This window comes from Stegostoma tigrinum, unplaced genomic scaffold (genome assembly GCF_030684315.1).
Source record: "Stegostoma tigrinum isolate sSteTig4 unplaced genomic scaffold, sSteTig4.hap1 scaffold_255, whole genome shotgun sequence".
Taxonomy (NCBI): domain Eukaryota; kingdom Metazoa; phylum Chordata; class Chondrichthyes; order Orectolobiformes; family Stegostomatidae; genus Stegostoma; species Stegostoma tigrinum.
The window spans coordinates 74,644-93,757 of record NW_026728188.1 but is presented as its reverse complement, the minus strand read 5'-3'; the positions used below and the strand labels follow the sequence as shown (position 1 = coordinate 93,757).

General features: G+C 46.5%; 1 long non-coding RNA gene across 3 annotated transcripts in view; it reads left to right on the top strand.

Annotated features, from left to right (window-relative positions):
- The window catches only part of LOC132208033 (uncharacterized), a 188,577-nt gene that overhangs the window by 109,182 nt on the left and 60,281 nt on the right, over window positions 1–19,114 (top strand). For 2 of the 3 annotated variants that reach the window (XR_009444144.1, XR_009444145.1), the window contains exons 6-9: window positions 3,611–3,707; window positions 3,821–3,914; window positions 4,581–4,745; window positions 9,162–9,274. This is a non-coding gene — a long non-coding RNA (uncharacterized LOC132208033). The remainder of the gene's footprint in view (window positions 1–3,610; window positions 3,708–3,820; window positions 3,915–4,580; window positions 4,746–9,161; window positions 9,275–19,114) is intronic. The other variant, XR_009444146.1, reaches the window with a different exon arrangement.

The window sequence follows — 19,114 nt, the reverse complement described above, 5'->3', positions numbered from 1 at the left end:
GGTAGTCTTTCCAGTGGAAGATACTTCAAGGATCCCCTTATTAGTAAAGAATACAGGGAGGAATTAAACACATCACTACCACACCATCAGTACCATGAGAGAAGTAGCAGTAGACAATCTAATGGAGTGAAAGCAGATTAGACTCTTGGCCGTGATGGTTTACTTTCTAGGATTCTAAACAATGAGCTTCAGAGTCGGTGTATGCATTGATTGTAATTTCCCAAAAAGTTTTGATTCGAGAGAAGCATCTGAGGGCTGGAAAAATGCCGATGTGATATCCCTATTTAAAAAGGAGAGAGGCAAAAAGCAGATAACTACAACCGAACCAGCCTAACATATATTGTTGGAAATAGGTGGCAATCAACTGTGAAGAAAATAGTAGCAGGACATTTGGAAAATCAGAATCTAATCAAACAGAATCACCACAGCCTGCTGAAAGAGAAATTGTGTCTGGCTAATTTGTTTGGGTTTTTGGAGGAAGTTTTGGAAGGAGAATTAATAGAGGAAAACCAGTAAATGTGTTGTGTTTGGACTTGGAGAAAGCATTTGAGAATATACTCAAAAGTAATAAGCTGAGAGCTGAGGTTTTGAAGGTAGTATATTGCTTTGGATCAGTATGCTTTGCACGTTCTGGAAGGAGAGATCACATCTCGAGTGAAATGCACCAAGTGAATATATATTTTGGGGAACTTGGTGGCAATGCGGTAAGTCAGTGCAGAGTGCAAGAGGTGCCATTTGCTTGCTTTTTTTGCCTGATAGTTTGTAAGCATTTTTTTTTTGAGACAGAGTAAATTGAAGCCAGAATCAGGGACCCGGAGGGTGAATCAGGCTCATTCGTTGGTGATCGCTTCTGGTTTAAGAATCTATTATCGGTAGCTTTCAGATTGAAAGTAAACCGGAGAAATATTTACAGGCTACAAACTAAAAGACCAGAATGTTTTCAAATCAAATTAAGATCGAAGTAATTGAAATGGAGATGCCAGGCCAGATGATGATTTATACCTACATGAAGGCGGAGTGGTCAGACCCCATACTCCAGCTCAGGGTTGATGAACTGGAATCTCAGTTTTGACCAATCAACAAATCGTGTGGGGCAGAGTTAGCAGGGATTGCTCTGCTTCAGGAGGCAGTCACACACCTTCGATTAACTAGCTGAAACTCGGTCAGTGGCCAGAGACGTGAGACTGTGACAAAGAACAGGGCAGGTGGAAGGATCCAGAATGTAGTGCAGAAGGAACCTTGGCCTTTGATCTTATCTAACAGCTTTGAGATTCTTTCTTCGTGTGTGGATGAGAGTGCAGGGTATAGGGAAGATGAGTAAACTGACGATAGCACTGTGGTACAGGGGGGAATTCAGGAGGGGATAAAAAGTGAAATGTAGTTATAATCAGAGGTAGTGTAATTTGGGGAATGAAAACTGTTCGTTGTGACTAGGATCGAGAGTCTCAAAAGTCGTGTTGCCTGCCTGGTGCCCAGGTTCAGGATATTCCATCTCGGCTACAAAGGAACTTGAAGTGGGAGGAGTAGAAATCCGGCTATTGTGGTACACACAGGTACAATTGATATGGAAGAAAGAGGAAAGCGGTTCTGCTGAGGGATTATGAGCACCGAGGTGCTGAATGAGAAAGCAGAACCAGAATGGTAATAATCTCTGGATTATTATCTGAGCAATTTGGCACGGTGTGAGCATAATTATAGATGCAAATGCATTGTTTAAATGGTGGCCTGGCAGAAATGTGTTTGAATTCATGGGACATTGGCATCGGTACAGGGAAGGAGGGAGTCATTCTTGGTGTTATAGGCTCGATGAGAATCATTTTGGGACAAGTATCCTGGCAAAATACAGGGCTCGGTCTTGGGGTAGGGTGTTAAAATAAAAAGTGTGGAGCGGGTGAGCTCAGTTGCATGGAAAATTGTGGAAAGAGTTAGAAGCTGGTAAGTGCTCAGCAAAGTTGCCAGAGCAAGTAATAGGACAAAAAGTATGGAAATGGTCAGGAGTCTCACTTCAGCTGCAGCAGATAAGAAGGGTGGCTGTAAATGCCAGACTGAAGATCTTGTATTGAATTGCAGGGAGTGTATGAAACAAAGTGAATGAGTTTGTGGAGCAGATTGAAATTGACAGATACATCACTCTGGGTATCACAGAGAGGTGGTTGTTAGGGGATAAGTGTTGGGAACGAAATAGCCAATGATTCATGTCCGATAGAAAGAACAGGCAAATGGACAGAGATAAGAAAGTGTGGAGCTGGATGAACAGAGCAGGCCAAGCAGCATCTCAGGAGCGAAAAGCTGACGTTTCGTGCCGAGACCCTTCTACTTCTGTGTCTTCATCCTGCTGTGTTCATCCAGCTCCACACTTTGTTATCTTGGATTCTGAAGCATCTGCAGTTCCCATTATCTCCGATACAAATAGACAGAGATGCCAGGGTTGGCTTGTCAGTAAGAAATGAGGTCGCGCTGAAGGAACCACAGCTCTTGTGCTTGTTTTTTCATGACTTGGAGGAAAGAGGTGCATGTGCTGTGGCTAAATTTGTAGATGACTGAAAAAATATTTAGAAAGACAAGGCATGGCACAGAAACAGAGATTTACCAGGATGTTACTTGGATCGGAATGTATTAGCTATAGGGAGGGTTTGGTGGAAATGTTGTGTCGTGATAAATGTAATGAGATCAACCATGATCTCACCGAATGATGGAGGAAATTCAATGGGCCAAATGACTTTTTTTGTGAGTCTTCTTGTTTGACAATGCATTCATGAAGGTGTTTTTTTTTCTCTCTTGGATAAGATGTGAAAATGAAATGTATACGCTTCCTTTTCATCTGGGAATAAATAATTATTCTGCACGATTTCCATTGACTAATAGCAATCTGACAAGCATGACAATGTAAAGAAATTTTTAGCTTCTTTTTAATTGTAAAGGTATTCTTTGGAATTAATTCGGCATATATTATTTGCGTCTCAGGAAGTTTGTTCATCACTGCATCTCAAAAAGTGGTGTGTTGTATGACAACAGCTTTTTAAAGATCACTTCAATGGTTGTAACACGCATTAAATTACACTGTTGGCCAATCTGTCCATGATTATTTCATTATCTTATGTTTCAAACAGACAAGGAAATATTGGTGATGCAATGAAGAGTTTGATTCTCAAATATAATTGTTGTTATAGCTTCCGCTTGGAAGAAAGATTCACATCAAATTGACTGGTCAAGGAAATGGGACACTGACTGTGAGTACTTTGAGTGTTTAAGTGATTCCTAAAATCACTTGTTACAAGGTGAGAATGATTTATCCAGATAGGAAGAACTGCCAATGTTGGCGTCTGAGATAACACATTGGAGGAACACAGCAGGGCAGGCAGCATCAGAGGCTGAGGAAAGTTGAGGTTTTGGGTCAGGACCCTTCCTGAGAAATGGAGGGTGGAAGGGAGCTCAGAAACAATTAGTGTGGAGGGGGAGGAGGTGCTGGGGAAGGTAGGTGGGATGGTAATAAGTGAGTACTATCCAGATTGGAACAGATTTTCCCCAGTGGGTATTGAGTACGAATTCCAAATCACTCTCAAAATCTTCGTGACCGTTAACATTGATGTTTTTTGTCTGTGTGTTTCAGTAATTGCATGACAGTTTGACTGGTTCGTTGAGAGTGAGGAACCTATGGACTCTCAGACACCAAGATGGAATTTAGTTCAAAGAGTGACTTCAAAATGGTAACTTGCTTTTAAAATCTTGACCGTTTTTGCTGTCCAGTTGAATGAATTTAGCTTCATACTGCTTCAATAGGAATTAGTGTTTAATAGGAACATATTTGTGAAACTTACAGTTCCGCAAGTTTTAGCGTAAACTGGTGGAGACTTTCGGTGCTTGCAAAAAGGCTCACCTCTCCGTTCATACCGAAGGAAAATGGGAGTTTAAAAGTAAGTTCACCCGCTGTCAGGGAATGAAATGTTAATGTTGACTCGAATATAATTTTTAAAAAAGTAATATATTTGTGAAACACTAAACTCAAACTAAAATTTGGATATGCTAGTTTTACAGATGGTTGGATATTGGATTCATTTTAAATGAGGGTGAAGATCACTTTAAATCCAGCATATTTGTGAAGAAAAGAAATAGCATGTCAAATAAAATTAACTGCATGACTCTACATAGCCCTATATGTAGAATTTCTTTCTGAACTGTGAGACAGTTATGATCCCGTACTACCTCAGAGCTCATGGCAAGAGTAAGACTCCTGTTTGACGTGCTATGCACTGCATGGAATGGCGGCAACATCAGATTCATTGATGCTTGAGAATCAAAAGAATATGACGATAAGATTTAAAATCAAAATCTCATTGAACACTTCAAGGAATGTATTACAGGAAGGTGGGGAAAGCATGTATGACGAATAGAAGGTGGTGGCGCAGATCAAATAGACCTGTGTGCTAAAACGTATCACAAATTTCACATTGAATGGAACAGTTTAAACAGGCTGGAGGAAGCAGACATGCCAGCTCAAACTTTTTGAATTTGTGCATTCTGTTCGTAAACATCAGCAAAATTGTGGGAAACATGTTTATTCTTTCTCTTTTATTGCACAGAACCATACGATGAGACTGTTTTGATGAGGAATTTAAAGATTACGAGTCGTGTCCGTTTGACTCACAGTTTGGTACCATAGGTTGGTACGATCTTCGTTGGAGAAGGAAAAGGGATGTTCCAGATCCAGAAAATCGTCAAACCATTTACTACAAAGTCCGTTTCTGGTTAGTATTAATGAATGCAGTTCACATTTTTAGATTGACATGATTGCACAATGGAGTCAATAAGAAAATTCCATCTGATATTCCACATAAATTTTAAGTGGATATTAAAGCCGCTCATTTCTTTTTCATGCTCTCTGCTGCTTTTAAGAATGGTTGTCTTATTGTCGAAATGTTTAGCTTTGACTCCATGGCTTCTTCCATTAGCTCACACTGAAACACATGTTTCTTCAGCCAAAAATGTACGTTTACCCGGTGTAGCTTGACCAACCTTCCCCTGTGGTCGTTCCCCTGAAATCCCCTGTGGTTGCTCCCCTGAAAAACAAGTATACCGTTTTGGATACTGTTCCGGGGGACTACTTACCAGGGGCATGCGGTAGGGTGCAGATCTCTGGCACCGAGTCTGTCCCTCTTGCACAGAAGGGACGGCGGGGGGACAGGAAGAGAGTGATAGTCATTGGGGACTCAACAGTTAGAGGGACTGATAGAAGATTTGCCAGGAACGAAAGAGACTCACGATTGGTGTATTGCCTACCAGGTGCCATGGTCTGTGATGTCTCGGATCGTCTCTTTCGGGTCCTGAGGGGAGAGGGTGACCAGCCCCAAGTCGTGGTCCACATAGGCTCCAACGGCATATGTAGAAAGAGGGATAGGGATGTCAGGCAGGATTTGAGGGAGCTAGGGTGGAAGCCGAGAGCTAGAACAAGCAGAGTGGTCATCTCTGGTTTGTCACCCGTACCACGTGATAGCGAGGCAAAGAACAGGGAGAGATTTCAGCTGAACACGTGGCTGCAGGGATGATGCAGTTGGGAGGGCTTCAGGTACATGGACAATTGGGGCTCATTCTGGGGAAGGTGGGACCTGTACAAACAGGACGGTCTCCACTTGAACCAGAGGGGCACGAATATCCTGGGTGGAAAATTGGCTAGTGCCATTCGGGTGGATTTAAACGAGCTCAGAAGGGGGATGGGAAACTGAGGTGTAGTCCCAGTACACAGGAGGATGAGCGTAGGGAGGATATGGTCAGGACCTCACTATCACAGGAGTGTGCTGGCAGACAGCAAGCTGGATTGAAGTGTGACGACTTTAATGCCAGGAGTATCCGGAATAAGTTAGGTGAGGTTGCAGCTTGGATAGGTACCTGGGACTTCGATGTTGTGGCCATTTCGGAGACATGGATAGAGCAGGGTCAGGAATGGATGTTGCAGGTTCCAGGGTTTAGATCTTTGATTAAGGTCAGGGAAGGTGGTAAAAGAGGGGGAGGTGTGGCTTTGTTGGTCAAGGACAGTATAACGGCGGCTGAAAGAACCTTTGAGGATTCGTCTACTGCGGTGGTATGGGCTGAGGTTGCCAAGGAAGGTTTGTCGACTGAGTCAGTGTGGGTGGAAGTTCGGAACAGCAAGGCAGCAGTCACTTCACTGGGGGTTTTCTACGGACCCCAAATAGCAGTTGGGAGATCGAAGAACTCATTGGCCGGCAGATTGTTGAAAAGTGCAAACGTAGCAGGGTTGTTGTTATGGGTGACTTCAACTTTCCCAATATAGATTGAAACCTCCTTAGTGCAGATGGTTTGGATGGAGCCGTTTTTGTCAGGTGTGTTCAGGAGGGTTTCCTGACTCAGTATGTGGACAGGCCGACGAGGCGGGAGGCCATTTTGGATTTGGTGCTCGGCGATGAGCCAGGACAGGTGTCAGATCTCGTGGTGGGAGAACACTTTGGCGACAGTGACCGCAAGAGCCTCCCATTTTCCATAGCCATGGAAAGGGAAAGGAGCAGTTACCAGGGGAAGATATTTCACTGGGGTCAAGGAAACTATGATGCTATCAGACAGGAGTTGGGAAGTACAGATTGGGAGCAATTGTTCCACAGAAAGGGCGCAGCAGACATGTGGAGCTGTTCAAGGAGCAGTTGTTGCGAGTGATGTATAAATTTGTTCCTCTGAGACAGGTAAGAAGGGGTAAGATTAAGGAGCCTTGGATGACTGGTACAGAGGTGCTTCTTGTCGAAAAGAAAAAGGCAGAGTACGTAAGGTGGAGTAAGTGAGGGTCTAGCACAGCTTGAGAGTATTACAGGCCTGCTGGGAAGGAGCTCAAAAGATATTGCCTGTCCAATTGTTACCTGTTACAACCTTTGCGTCCACGCTTGCTCATTCAATGGTGTCAAGATGCCAGCAGTGAGTGTACCTTCTCCATCCCCGAATGCCATCAGCTCACACAAGACATAGTCCTTACTTAAAATCTTCTGATCAAACAAAGTTCATTGTTTTGGACATTTTAGTTTTCTGTCATGAAACGAAAACTGATTCTGACTGGCGTGAACTGTAGTGCAAATGAATATAATCTGCGAAACGAGATTCCTTATGGGCTTGCATCCGCTAGAAATGATTGCTTTTCAAAGACGTTGCATACATACATTTATTTCACCTATCACCTTAGATTATTTTTTTGTTTATGCATGTTGTGTGGGCTTCCAGTCAGGCCCATAAACACAGGTTGATGCAGTCACTGTTATAACACGGTATTGAAGGAGAATTTGTGATCTTTGGAGTTTCATTGCAGTGTATGAAGGAGTGCATCATCAAGCCAGTCCAGATCTCTCCTGGTGACTATATTGTTGCAAGTTTTCAAGTGTTACCGATGGTCACATAAAATATAGCCTTTTTGTTGTTGCGCTATTCATCTTAAATGCACCATATCGAGTATTTAGGCTTGGAAACTATTTCAATTTTTTTGATTTACTTATTCAAAATCATTTATGATTGTTGTCATGATATCTACAATAGGTTATTTTGGTTGGACATACAGCATTGGATCTGTCTTTCCCCAACTATGAATGGAAATAAAGTATGCGCTTATAAAACCCCTTCTGGGCAAGGTAGTTGCTCAGTGGTTAGAGCTGCTCATGCACTGGGGAGCCAGTTGAGATTCCAGTCTTGGGTAACTATCTGTGTGGAATTGACACGTCCTCCCCGCGTCTGCGAGGGGCTTCTGCCAGTTTCCTCCCATTGTTCAAAGATGTGCAGGTCCTTATATGTGATTTGTGAAGCATTTCTTAAATGTTTCAATCCTGCCAGCATCCAGTGCCTTGGACAAAATAACTGGAGATGAATAAAAGATACTGAGCCTTTTGACACCATTTCCTGCTGGATTTTCATCAATCCTGCTTTATATCGGTGACAACTTCTATGACCTTTTTTGATGCTATGTCTGAATTGACAGTCTAGTTCCAAATATTTGTTGTGCAGTATTTCAAGGTCTCTGTTACAGCATACCCATGAATGCCTACTTCAAAAGATACTTCCATATCATAGAATCCCTACAGTGTGGAAACAAGCCCCTTTTGACCCAACAAGTCCACGGCCACCCTCCAAAGAGCATCTCACCCTGACTCATCCCCCGACCCTTTCCTCAGTAACCCTACATTTCCCATGACTAACACACCTAATCTACACATCCCTAAACACAATGGGCAAGTTTGGCATGGCCCAGACACCTAGCGTGCACATCTTTGGACTGTGGGAGGAAACCAGAGCACCCAGCAGGAACCCATGCAGGCATGGGCAGAATGTACAAACTCCGCACAGAAGATCGCCCAACGGTGGGATCGAACCTGGGTCCCTGGCGCTGTGAGTCAGCAGTGCTAACCACTGAGCCACCGTGCTGCCCTTGGAGTTAGACAGAGCTTGCTTGTTCCTGGGTGGCCTCAAACTGCAAACCTCCACTTAGAGGCAAAAGTGCTGACCAACTGCACTCATCTTCACTGGTTTTTGCTTTGTATCATTGAATTCAATCCTTCAAGCTCTGTGATAAATATTAAATTTCCATTGATATGTGAGGGTTGTTTTTAGTACGCAGTATTGGTTTATTATGTTTCATTGGTACATAATGAATATTGTATGTATATGCAAATGGGCAAGTTGGTAACGATGCAGTCCGCAGACCTGGAGGATAATAACACTGTCCTCCAATCGCCCACAATGCCCTCTGCAAATTGGTAGAAAACAAAAATTTCTATAAAATTCATCTCTCCTGTCAGTCGATCAAAATTAATTCAGGATTTTGTACAGGCCAATAACTGTCAGATTACACGGGCCTAAACAAAACTACTGGCTCATATTAGTTCAGTAAAGTGAAAGGGCAACAATAGAGGCAGTAGGAACTGCAGATGCTGGAGAATCTGAGATAAGAAGGTGTAAAGCTGGATGAACACAGCAGGCCAAGCAGTATCATCCGGCTTTACACCTTGTCATCTCAGATTCTCCAGCGCCAATTTTCTGAAGTAGGGTCTCGTCCCGAAACACAAGCTTTCTTGCTCCTCTGATGCTGCTTGGCCTGCTGTGTTCATCCAGCTCTCCACCTTGGGCAACAATAGAGTATGCTTTAAGTCGTTAGATATGTTATGTGGGTTTGTCTTCCTTAGGGTGGAGTTAGTGGAACCGAAAAAGATGTCTCTCTCACAGCGTTTGTGACACAAGAATTGCATCGTTCCTTGGCGGCCTTTCAACAGAAGAATATTCAGAGATTTCCCGAGTGGTAAGAATGTAACTTCTTTTACTTTATCTCACTTTTTCCAACAATTGGAAAATAGATTTTAGAAATCACGTCGAGCTGATGAAGTGTGAAAAGAATAATAATTCCAAGCAGTGGTGGGAGTTGGTCAGTGAGGTGGGAGGAGTGGATAGGTGGGAGAGAAGGCGGACAGGTCATGGAGGCAGGGATGAGGGGAGGAACTAGTCTTGGGATGAGGCTAGCGGGTGGGGAGATTTTGCGGGTGGCAAAGTCCATATTGAGGCTTTTGAGTTGGAAGCTCCCGAGACGGAATATGAGGTGCTGCTCTTCTACTTTCTGGGTGGTATGGTTGTGACACTGGAAGAGGCCCAGGATGGACATGTCGTCCAGGGAGTGGGAGGGGGAGTTGAAGTGATGCAATGATTTGGATATGAAAATAGAAGGTGTGGTTAGTAAGTTTCCCAATGATTGAAGGTGTAGTAGCCAGCCAAGAAGGTCACCTCAGAATGCAATGGGACATTGACAAGGGCCAATAAACTGAGGAGTGGCAGATGGAGTTGAGGTTAGATAAATGTGAGGTGCTACATTTTGGAAAGGCAAATCAGGGCAGCACGTATACACTGAAGGTTGTGGGGAGTGTTGCTTAATAAAGAGACGCTGGAGTGCAGTTTCGTAGTTCCATCAAAGTACAGCCACCGGTAGAAAGGATATGAAGGAGACATTTGGTGTGCTCACCTTTATCGGTCAGTGCATTGAGTATAGGAGTTGGGAGATCACTTAGCAGCCATGTAGGACATTGATTCGGCTGCTTTTGGAATACTGCAATCGATTTTGGTCTCCTTGCGAGAGGAAAGTTGTCGGCGCACCATTGAGGGCCGAAGGGCCTATTCTGTGCCGTCTTGTTGTATGTTGTAAACTTGAAAGGGTTCAGAGAAGATCTACAAGGATGTTACGAGCATCGGAGGTTGGAGGTATACCGTGGGCTTGAACAGGCAGCTATTTCTTGGAACTTTGGAGTTCAGGGCTGACCATATAGAAGTTTATACAATTACGAGGGACGTGGATAGAGCGAACAGCATGTATGGAATGAGCTGCCAGAGGAAGTGGTGGAGGCTTGTACGTTTAAAAGGCATGTGGATGGGTATATGAATAGGACGGGTTGAGAGGAATATGGGCCAAATGCCGGCAAATGGGACTAAATTAACTTAGGATATCTGGTCAACAGAGACAAATTGGGCCAAAGGATCTGTTTCCCGACTGTACATCTCTCTGATTCTAAGTGTCTTTTTTCTTAACCACGTGGCCCATAATGAGAAAACCTTGAATCAGGATTTGGGAATGTGACAATTCTAATTGGATCTGTTTGATGAAATTAACTCTGTAGGTAATGGTGGTTGAATTATGATTTGTCAAATTTGAGTTTATTGCAGCATCTTATAGAATAGAGGAGACACATGTAATCAAAATTGAAAATCAAAACTTGGTAAAATTTTGCATTGGAAATACATGACCAGCCATTGGAGGAGATTCATGACCATTGCATTCAAGTGAAAACAACAAATGCGATTCAGTGACTCAGTGAAACGGGATGCAGTGACTCAGTGAAACGGGATGCCGTGACTCAGTGAAACGGGAGGCAGTGATTGTGTGAACTGGGATGCAGTGACTGAGGGTAATGGGATGCACTGACTAAGGGAAATGGGATGTAGTGTCTGCGTGAAATGGGATGCAGTGACTGAGTGAAATGGGATGCAGTGACTGAGGGCAATGGGATGCAGTGACTGAGGGCAATGGGATGCAGTGACTGAGGGCAATGGGATGCAGTGGCTGTGTGAAATGGGATACAGTGGCTGTGTGAACTGGGATGCAGTGGCTGTGTGAATTGAGATGCTGTGACTTTGGGAATGGAGATGCAGTGTCTGTTTGAAATGGGATGCAGTGAATGAGGTCAGTGGGAGGCAGTGACTGAGGGCAATGGGATGCAGTGACTGATGGAAATGGGATGCAGTGACTGTGGGAAATGGGATGCAGTCACTGATGGACATGGGACGCAGTGACTGAGGGAAAAGAGACGCCGTGACTGATGGAAGTGGGATGCAGTGACTGATGGAAGTGGGATGCTGTGACTGAGTGAAATGGGATGCAGAGATTGAGGGAGATGGGATGCAGTGACTGAGTGAAATGGGATGCAGTGAATGATGGAAATGGGATGCAGTGACTGATGGACATGGGACGCAGTGACTGAGGGAAAAGAGACGCCGTGACTGATGGAAGTGGGATGCAGTGACTGATGGAAGTGGGATGCTGTGACTGAGTGAAATGGGATGCAGAGATTGAGGGAGATGGGATGCAGTGACTGAGTGAAATGGGATGCAGTGAATGATGGAAATGGGATGCAGTGACTGACTGAAATGGGTGCAGTGACTGTGAGAAATGGGATGCAGTCACTGATGGAAATGAGACGCAGTGACTGAGGGAAAGGAGACGCCGTGAATGATGGAAGTGGGATGCAGTGACTCATGGAAGTGGAATGCAGTGACTGTGGCAGATGGGATGCAGTGACTGTGTGAAGTGGGATGCAGTGAATGATGGAAATGGGATGCAGTGACTGAGGGAAATGGGATGCAGTGACTGAGGGTAATGGGATGAGGTGACTGAAGGAAATGGAATGCAGTGACTCTGTGAAATGGGATGCAGTGACTTTTAAATGGGATGTAGTGACTGAGTGGAATGGGATGCAGTGACTGAGGAAAGTAAATGCAGTGACTGAGGAAAGTAAATGCAGTGACTGAGGAAAGGAGATGCAGTGACTGAGGGAAATGGGATGCAGTGACTGAGGGAAATGGGATGCAGTGACTGAGGGAAATGGGATGCAGTGACTGAGTGAATTGGGATGCTGCGACTGTGGGGAATGGGATGCGGTGACTGTGGGGAATGGGATGCAGTGACTGATGGAAATGGGATGCAGTGACTGAGGGCAATGGAATTCAGTGACTGAGATGAATGGGATGCAGTGACTGATGGAAATGGGATGCTGTGACTGAGGGTAATGGGTTGCAGTCACTGAGTGAAATGGGATGCTGTGACTAAGTGAAATGAGCTGCAGTGACTGAGTGAAATGAGCTGCAGTGACTGAGTGAAATGGGATGCAGTGACTGAAGGAAATGGATGCAGTGACTCTGTGAAATGGGGTGCAGTGACTGAGGAAAGTAGATGCAGTGACTGAGGAAAGGGGATGCAGTGACTGAGTGAAATGGGATGCAGTGACTGAGTGAAATGAGATGCAGTGACTGAGTGAAATGAGATGCAGTGACTGAGTGAAATGAGATGCAGTGACTGAGTGAAATGAGATGCAGTGACTGAGGGCAGTGGGATGCAGTGACTGAGGGCAGTGGGATGCAGTGACTGAGGGCAATGGGATGCAGTGGCCGTGTGAAATGGGATACAGTGGCTGTGTGAACTGGGATGCAGTGGCTGTGTGAATTGAGATGCTGTGACTGTGGGAATGGAGATGCAGTGTCTGTTTGAAATGGGATGCAGTGACTGAGGTCAATGGGATGCAGTGACTGAGGTCAATGGGATGCAGTGACTGAGGGCAATGGGATGCAGTGACTGAGGGCAATGGGATGCAGTGACTGAGGGCAATGGGATGCAGTGACTGAGGGCAATGGGATGCAGTGACTGTGGGAAATGGGATGCAGTCACTGATGGACATGGGACGCAGTGACTGAGGGAAAAGAGACGCCGTGACTGATGGAAGTGGGATGCAGTGACTGATGGAAGTGGGATGCTGTGACTGAGTGAAATGGGATGCAGAGACTGAGGGAGATGGGATGCAGTGACTGAGTGAAATGGGATGCAGTGAATGATGGAAATGGGATGCAGTGACTGACTGAAATGGGTGCAGTGACTGTGAGAAATGGGATGCAGTGACTGAGTGAAGTGGGATGCAGTGAATGATGGAAATGGGATGCAGTGACTGAGGGAAATGGGATGCAGTGACTGAGGGCAATGGGATGCAGTGACTGAGGGAAATGGGATGCTGTCACTGATGGAAATGGGACGCAGTGACTGAGGGAAAGGAGACGCCCTGAATGATAGAAGTGGGATGCTGTGACTGAGGGAGATGGGATGCAGTGACTGAGTGAAGTGGGATGCAGTGAATGATGGAAATGGGATGCAGTGACTGAGGGTAATTGGATGCAGTGACTGAGGGTAATGGGATGCATTGTCTGAGTGAAATGGGATGCAGTGACTGATAGAAGTGGGATGCTGTGACTGAGTGAAATGGGATGCAGAGACTGAGGGTGATGGGATGCACTGACTGAGTGAAATGGGATGCAGTGGCTGTGTGAAAGGGGATGCAGTGGCTGTGTGAAATGGGATGCACTGACTGAGGGCAATGGGATGCAGTGGCTGTGTGAACTGGGATGCAGGGACTGCGGCAAAGGAAATGCAGTGTCTGTTTGAAATGGGATCCTGTGACTGAAATTATTGGAATGCAGTGACTAAGGGTAATGGGATGCAGTGACTGAGGGTAATGGGATGCAGTGACTGAGGGTCATGGGATGCAGTGACTGAGGGTCATGGGATGCAGTGACTGAGCGTCATGGGATGCAGTGACTGAGCGTCATGGGATGCAGTGACTGAGCGTCATGGGATGCAGTGACTGAGCGAAAAGCTATGCAGTGACTGAGCGTAATGGCATGCAGTGACTGAGCGTAATGGCAGGCAGTGACTGTGGGTCATGGCATGCAGTGACTGTGGGTCATGGCATGCAGTAACTGAGTGAAATGCGATGCAGTGACTGAGGGAAAGGAGATGCAGTGAATGTGGGAAATGGGATGCAGTGACTGAGTGAAATGGGATGCAGTGACTGTGGGTCATGGGATGCAGTGACTGAGTGAAATGCGATGCAGTGACTGCGGGAAAGGAGATGCAGTGAATGTAGGACATGGGATGCAGTGACTGAGTGAAATGTGATGCAGTGACTGAGGGTCATGGGATGCAGTGACTGAGGGTCATGGGATGCAGTGACTGAGGGTCATGGGATGCAGTGACTGAGGGTCATGGGATGCAGTGACTGAGGGTCATGCGATGCAGTGACTGAGGGTCATGCGATGCAGTGACTGAGGGTCATGCGATGCAGTGACTGAGGGTCATGCGATGCAGTGACTGAGTGAAATGCGATGCAGTGACTGAGTGAAATGCGATGCAGTGACTGAGGGAATGGAGATGCAGTGACTGAGGGAATGGAGATGCAGTGACAGTGCGAAATGGGTTGCAGTGACTGATGGAAATGGGATGCAGTGACTCACTGAAATGGGAGTGACTGACTGAAATGGGATGCAGTGACTGAGGGAAAGGAGATGCAGTGTCTGTTTGAAATGGGATCCTGTGAGTGAAGTTCATGGGATGCAGTGACAGGGTAATGGGATGCGGTGACTGAGGGCAATGGGATGCGGTGACTGAGGGTAATGTGATGCAGTGACTGAGGGTAATGTGATGCAGTGACTGAGGGTAATGTGATGCAGTGACTGAGGGTAATGTGATGCAGTGACTGAGGGTAACGTGATGCAATGACTGAGGGTCATGGGATGCAGTGACTGAGGGTCATGGGATGCAGTGACTGAGGGTCATGGGATGCAGTGACTGAGGGTCATGGGATGCAGTGACTGAGGGTCATGGGATGCAGTGACTGAGGGTCATGGGATGCAGTGACTGAGTGAAATGCGATGCAGTGACTGAGGGAATGGTGATGCAGTGACAGTGCGAAATGGGTTGCAGTGAATGAGGGAAATGGGATGCAGTGACTCACTGAAATGGGAGGGAGTGACTGACTGAAATGGGAGGGAGTGACTGACTGAAATGGGAGGGAGTGACTGACTGAAATGAGATGCAGTGACTGAATGAACTGGGATGCAGTGACTGAGTGAAATTGGATGCTGTGACTGACGTAAGGAGATGCAGTGACCATGGGAAATGGGATGCAGTGACTGAGTGAAATGGGATGCAGTCACTGAGGGTCGTGCAATGCAGTCACTGAGGGTCGTGCGATGCAGTCACTGAGGGTCGTGCGATGCAGTCACTGAGGGTCGTGCGATGCAGTGACTGAGGGTCATGCGATACAGTGACTAAGTGAAATGGGATGCAGTGACTGAGTGAAATGGGATGCAGTGACTGAGTGAAATGGGATGCTGGGACTGAGGGTAATGTGATGCAGTGACTGAGGAAAGGAGATGCAGTGACTATGGGAAATGGGTTGCAGTGACTGGGTGAAATGTGATGCAGTGACTAAGGGTAATGGGATGCAGTGACTGAGGGTAAAGGGATGCAGTGACTGAGTGAAATGGGATGCAGTGACTGAGTGAAATGGGATGCAGTGACTGAGCGTCATGGGATGCAGTGACTGAGGGTCATGGGATGCAGTGACTGAGTGAAATACGATGCAGTGACTGAGGGAAGGGAGATGCAGTTACAGTGCGAAATGGGTTTCAGTCACTGAGGGAAATGGGATGCAGTGACTGAGGGAAAGGAGATGCAGTGAATGTGGGAAATGGGATGCAGTGACTGAGATGAATGGGATGCAGTGACTGACGGAAATGGGATGCTGTGACTGAGGGTAATGGGTTGCAGTCACTGAGTGAAATGGGATGCTGTGACTGAGTGAAATGAGCTGCAGTGACTGAGTGAAATGAGCTGCAGTGACTGAGTGAAATGAGCTGCAGTGACTGAGTGAAATGAGCTGCAGTGAATGAGTGAAATGGGATGCAGTGGCTGTGCGAAATGGGATGCAGTGGCTGTGCGAAATGGGATGCAGTGGCTGTGCGAAATGGGATGCAGTGGCTGTGCGAAATGGGATGCAGTGACTGAGGGAAAGGAGATGCAGTGTCTGTTTGAAATGGGATCCTGTGACTGAAGTTCATGGGATGCAGTGACAGGGTAATGGGATGCAGTGAGTGAGGGTAATGGGATGCAATGACTGAGTGAAATGGATGCACTGTCTGGGTTAAATGTGATTCACTGTGTCCGTTAAATGGGATGCAGTGACTCTGTGAAATGGGATGCAGTGGCTTTGTGAACTGAGATGCAGTGGCTGCGGGAAAGGAGATGCAGTGTCTGTTTGAAATGGGCTGCAGTGACTGAGGGCAATGGGATGCAGTGACTGTGGGAAATGGGATGCAGTGACTGTGGGAAATGTGTGCAGTGACTGAGGGTAATGTGATACAGTGACTGAGGGTAACACGATGCAGTGACTGTGGGTAATGGGATGCAGTGAATGAGGGATAGGAGATGCAGTGACTGTGGGAAATGGGATGCAGTGACTGAGTGAAATGGGATGCAGTGACTGAGGGCAATGGGATGCAGTGACTGAGGGCAATGGGATGCAGTGACTGAGGGCAATGAGATGCCGTGACGGAGGGAAATGAGATGCCGTGACTGAGGGAAATGAGATGCCGTGACTGAGGGAAATGAGATGCCGTGACTGAGGGAAATGAGATGCAGTGACGGAGGGAAATGAGACGCCGTGACTGAGGGAAATGGAATGCTGTGACTGAGGGTAATGTGATGCAGTGTCTCAGTGAAATGGGATGCTCTGACTGAGTGAAATGGGATGCTCTGACTGAGTGAAATGGGATGCTCTGACTGAGGGAAAGGAGATGCAGTGTCTGTTTGAAATGGCATCCTTTCACTGAAGTTCATGGGATGCAGTGACAGGGTAATGGGATGCCATGACTGAGGGTAATGGGATGCGGTGACTGACTGAAATGGGATGCGGTGACTGACTGAAATGGGATGCGGTGACTGACTGAAATGGGATGCGGTGACTGACTGAAATGGGATGCGGTGACTGAGGGGAATGGAATGCGGTGACTGTGGGAAATAGGGTGCGGTGACTGAGGGAAATGGACGCACTGTCTCAGTTGAATAGGATTCACTGTCTACGTTAAAGCGGATGTAGTGACTAAGTCAAATGGGATGCTGTGACTGAGTGAAATGGGATGCAGTGGCTGAGTAAAATGAGATGCAGTGACGGAGGGAAATGAGATGCAGTGACGGAGGGAAATGAGATGCAGTGACGGAGGGAAATGAGATGCAGTGACGGAGGGAAATGAGATGCAGTGACTGAGGGAAATGAGATGCAGTGACTGAGGGAAATGGAATGCTGTGACTGAGGGTAATGGGATCTACTGTCTCAGTTCAATGAGATTTACTGTCTCAGTTAAATGGGATGCTCTGACTGAGTCAAATGGGATGCTCTGACTGAGTCAAATGGGATGCTCAGACTGAGTGAAATGGGACGCAGTGACTGCATGAAATGGGATCCAGTGACTGAGTGATATGGGATCCAGTGACTGAGTGAAATGGGATTCAGTGACTGAGGGTAATGGGTTTCAGTGACTGAGGGAAATGGGATGCAGTGACTGACTGAAATGGGATGCAGTGACTGAGGGAAAGGAGATGCAGTGAATCTGGGAAATGGGATGCAGTGACTGAGATGAATGGGATGCAGTGACTGAGTGAAATGAGCTGCAGTTAATGAGTGAAATGGGATGCAGTGGCTGTGCGAAATGGGATGCAGTGGCTGTGTGAAATGGGATGCAGTGACTGACGGAAAGGAGATGCAGAGTCTGTTTGAAATGGGATCCTGTGACTGAAGTTCATGGGATGCAGTGACAGGGTAATGGGATACAGTGACTGAGGGTAATGGGATGCAATGACTGAGGGCAATGGGATGCAGTGGCTATGTGAACTGAGATGCAGTGACTGCGGGAAAGGAGATGCAGTGTCTGCTTGAAATGGGAGGGAGTGACTGAGGGCAATGGGATGCAGTGACTGAGGGCAATGGGATGCAGTGACTGTGGGAAATGGGATGCAGTGACTGTGGGAAATGGGATGCAGTGACTGTGGGAAATGGGTGCAGTGACTGTGGGAAATGGGATGCAGTGACTGTGGGAAATGGGATGCAGTGACTGAGGGCAATGGGTTTCAGTGACTGAGGGCAATGGGATGCAGTGACTGAGTGAAATGGGATGCAGTGGCTGTGTGAAACGGGATGCAGTGACTGAGGGTTATGGGATTCAGTGACTGAGGATCATGGGATTCAGTGACTGAGGTCATGGGATGCGGTGACTGAGTGAAATGGGATGCGGTGGCTGAGTGAAATGGGATGCAGTGGCTGAGTGAAATGGGATGCAGTGACGGAGGGAAATGAGATGCAGTGACGGAGGGAGATGAGATGCAGTGACTGAGGGAAATGGAATGCAGTGACAGAGGGTAATGGGATGCAGTGTCTCAGTGAAATGGGATGCTCTGACTGAGTGAAATGGGATGCTCTGACTGAGTGAAATAGGATCCTGTGACTGAGGGAAAGGAGATGCAGTGTCTGTTTGAAATGGCATCCTTTCACTGAAGTTCATGGGATGCCATGACTGAGGGTAATGGGATGCAGTGGCTGTGTGAAATGGGATGCAGTGACTGAGTGAAATGGGATTCAGTGACTGAGGGTCATGGGATTCAGTGACTGAGAGTCATGGGATTCAGTGACTGAGGATCATGGGATGCAGTGACTGAGGATCATGGGATGCAGTGACTGATGGAAATGGGATGCGGTGACTGACTGAAATGGGATGCGGTGACTGACTGAAATGGGATGCGGTGACTGAGGGGAATGGAATGCGGTGACTGTGGGAAATAGGGTGCGGTGACTGAGGGAAATGGATGCACTGTCTCAGTTGAATAGGATTCACTGTCTCCGTTAAATAGGATGTAGTGACTGAGTGAAATGGGATGCAGTGGCTGAGTGAAATGGGATGCAATGGCTGAGTGAAATGAGATGCACTGACTGAGGGAAATGAGATG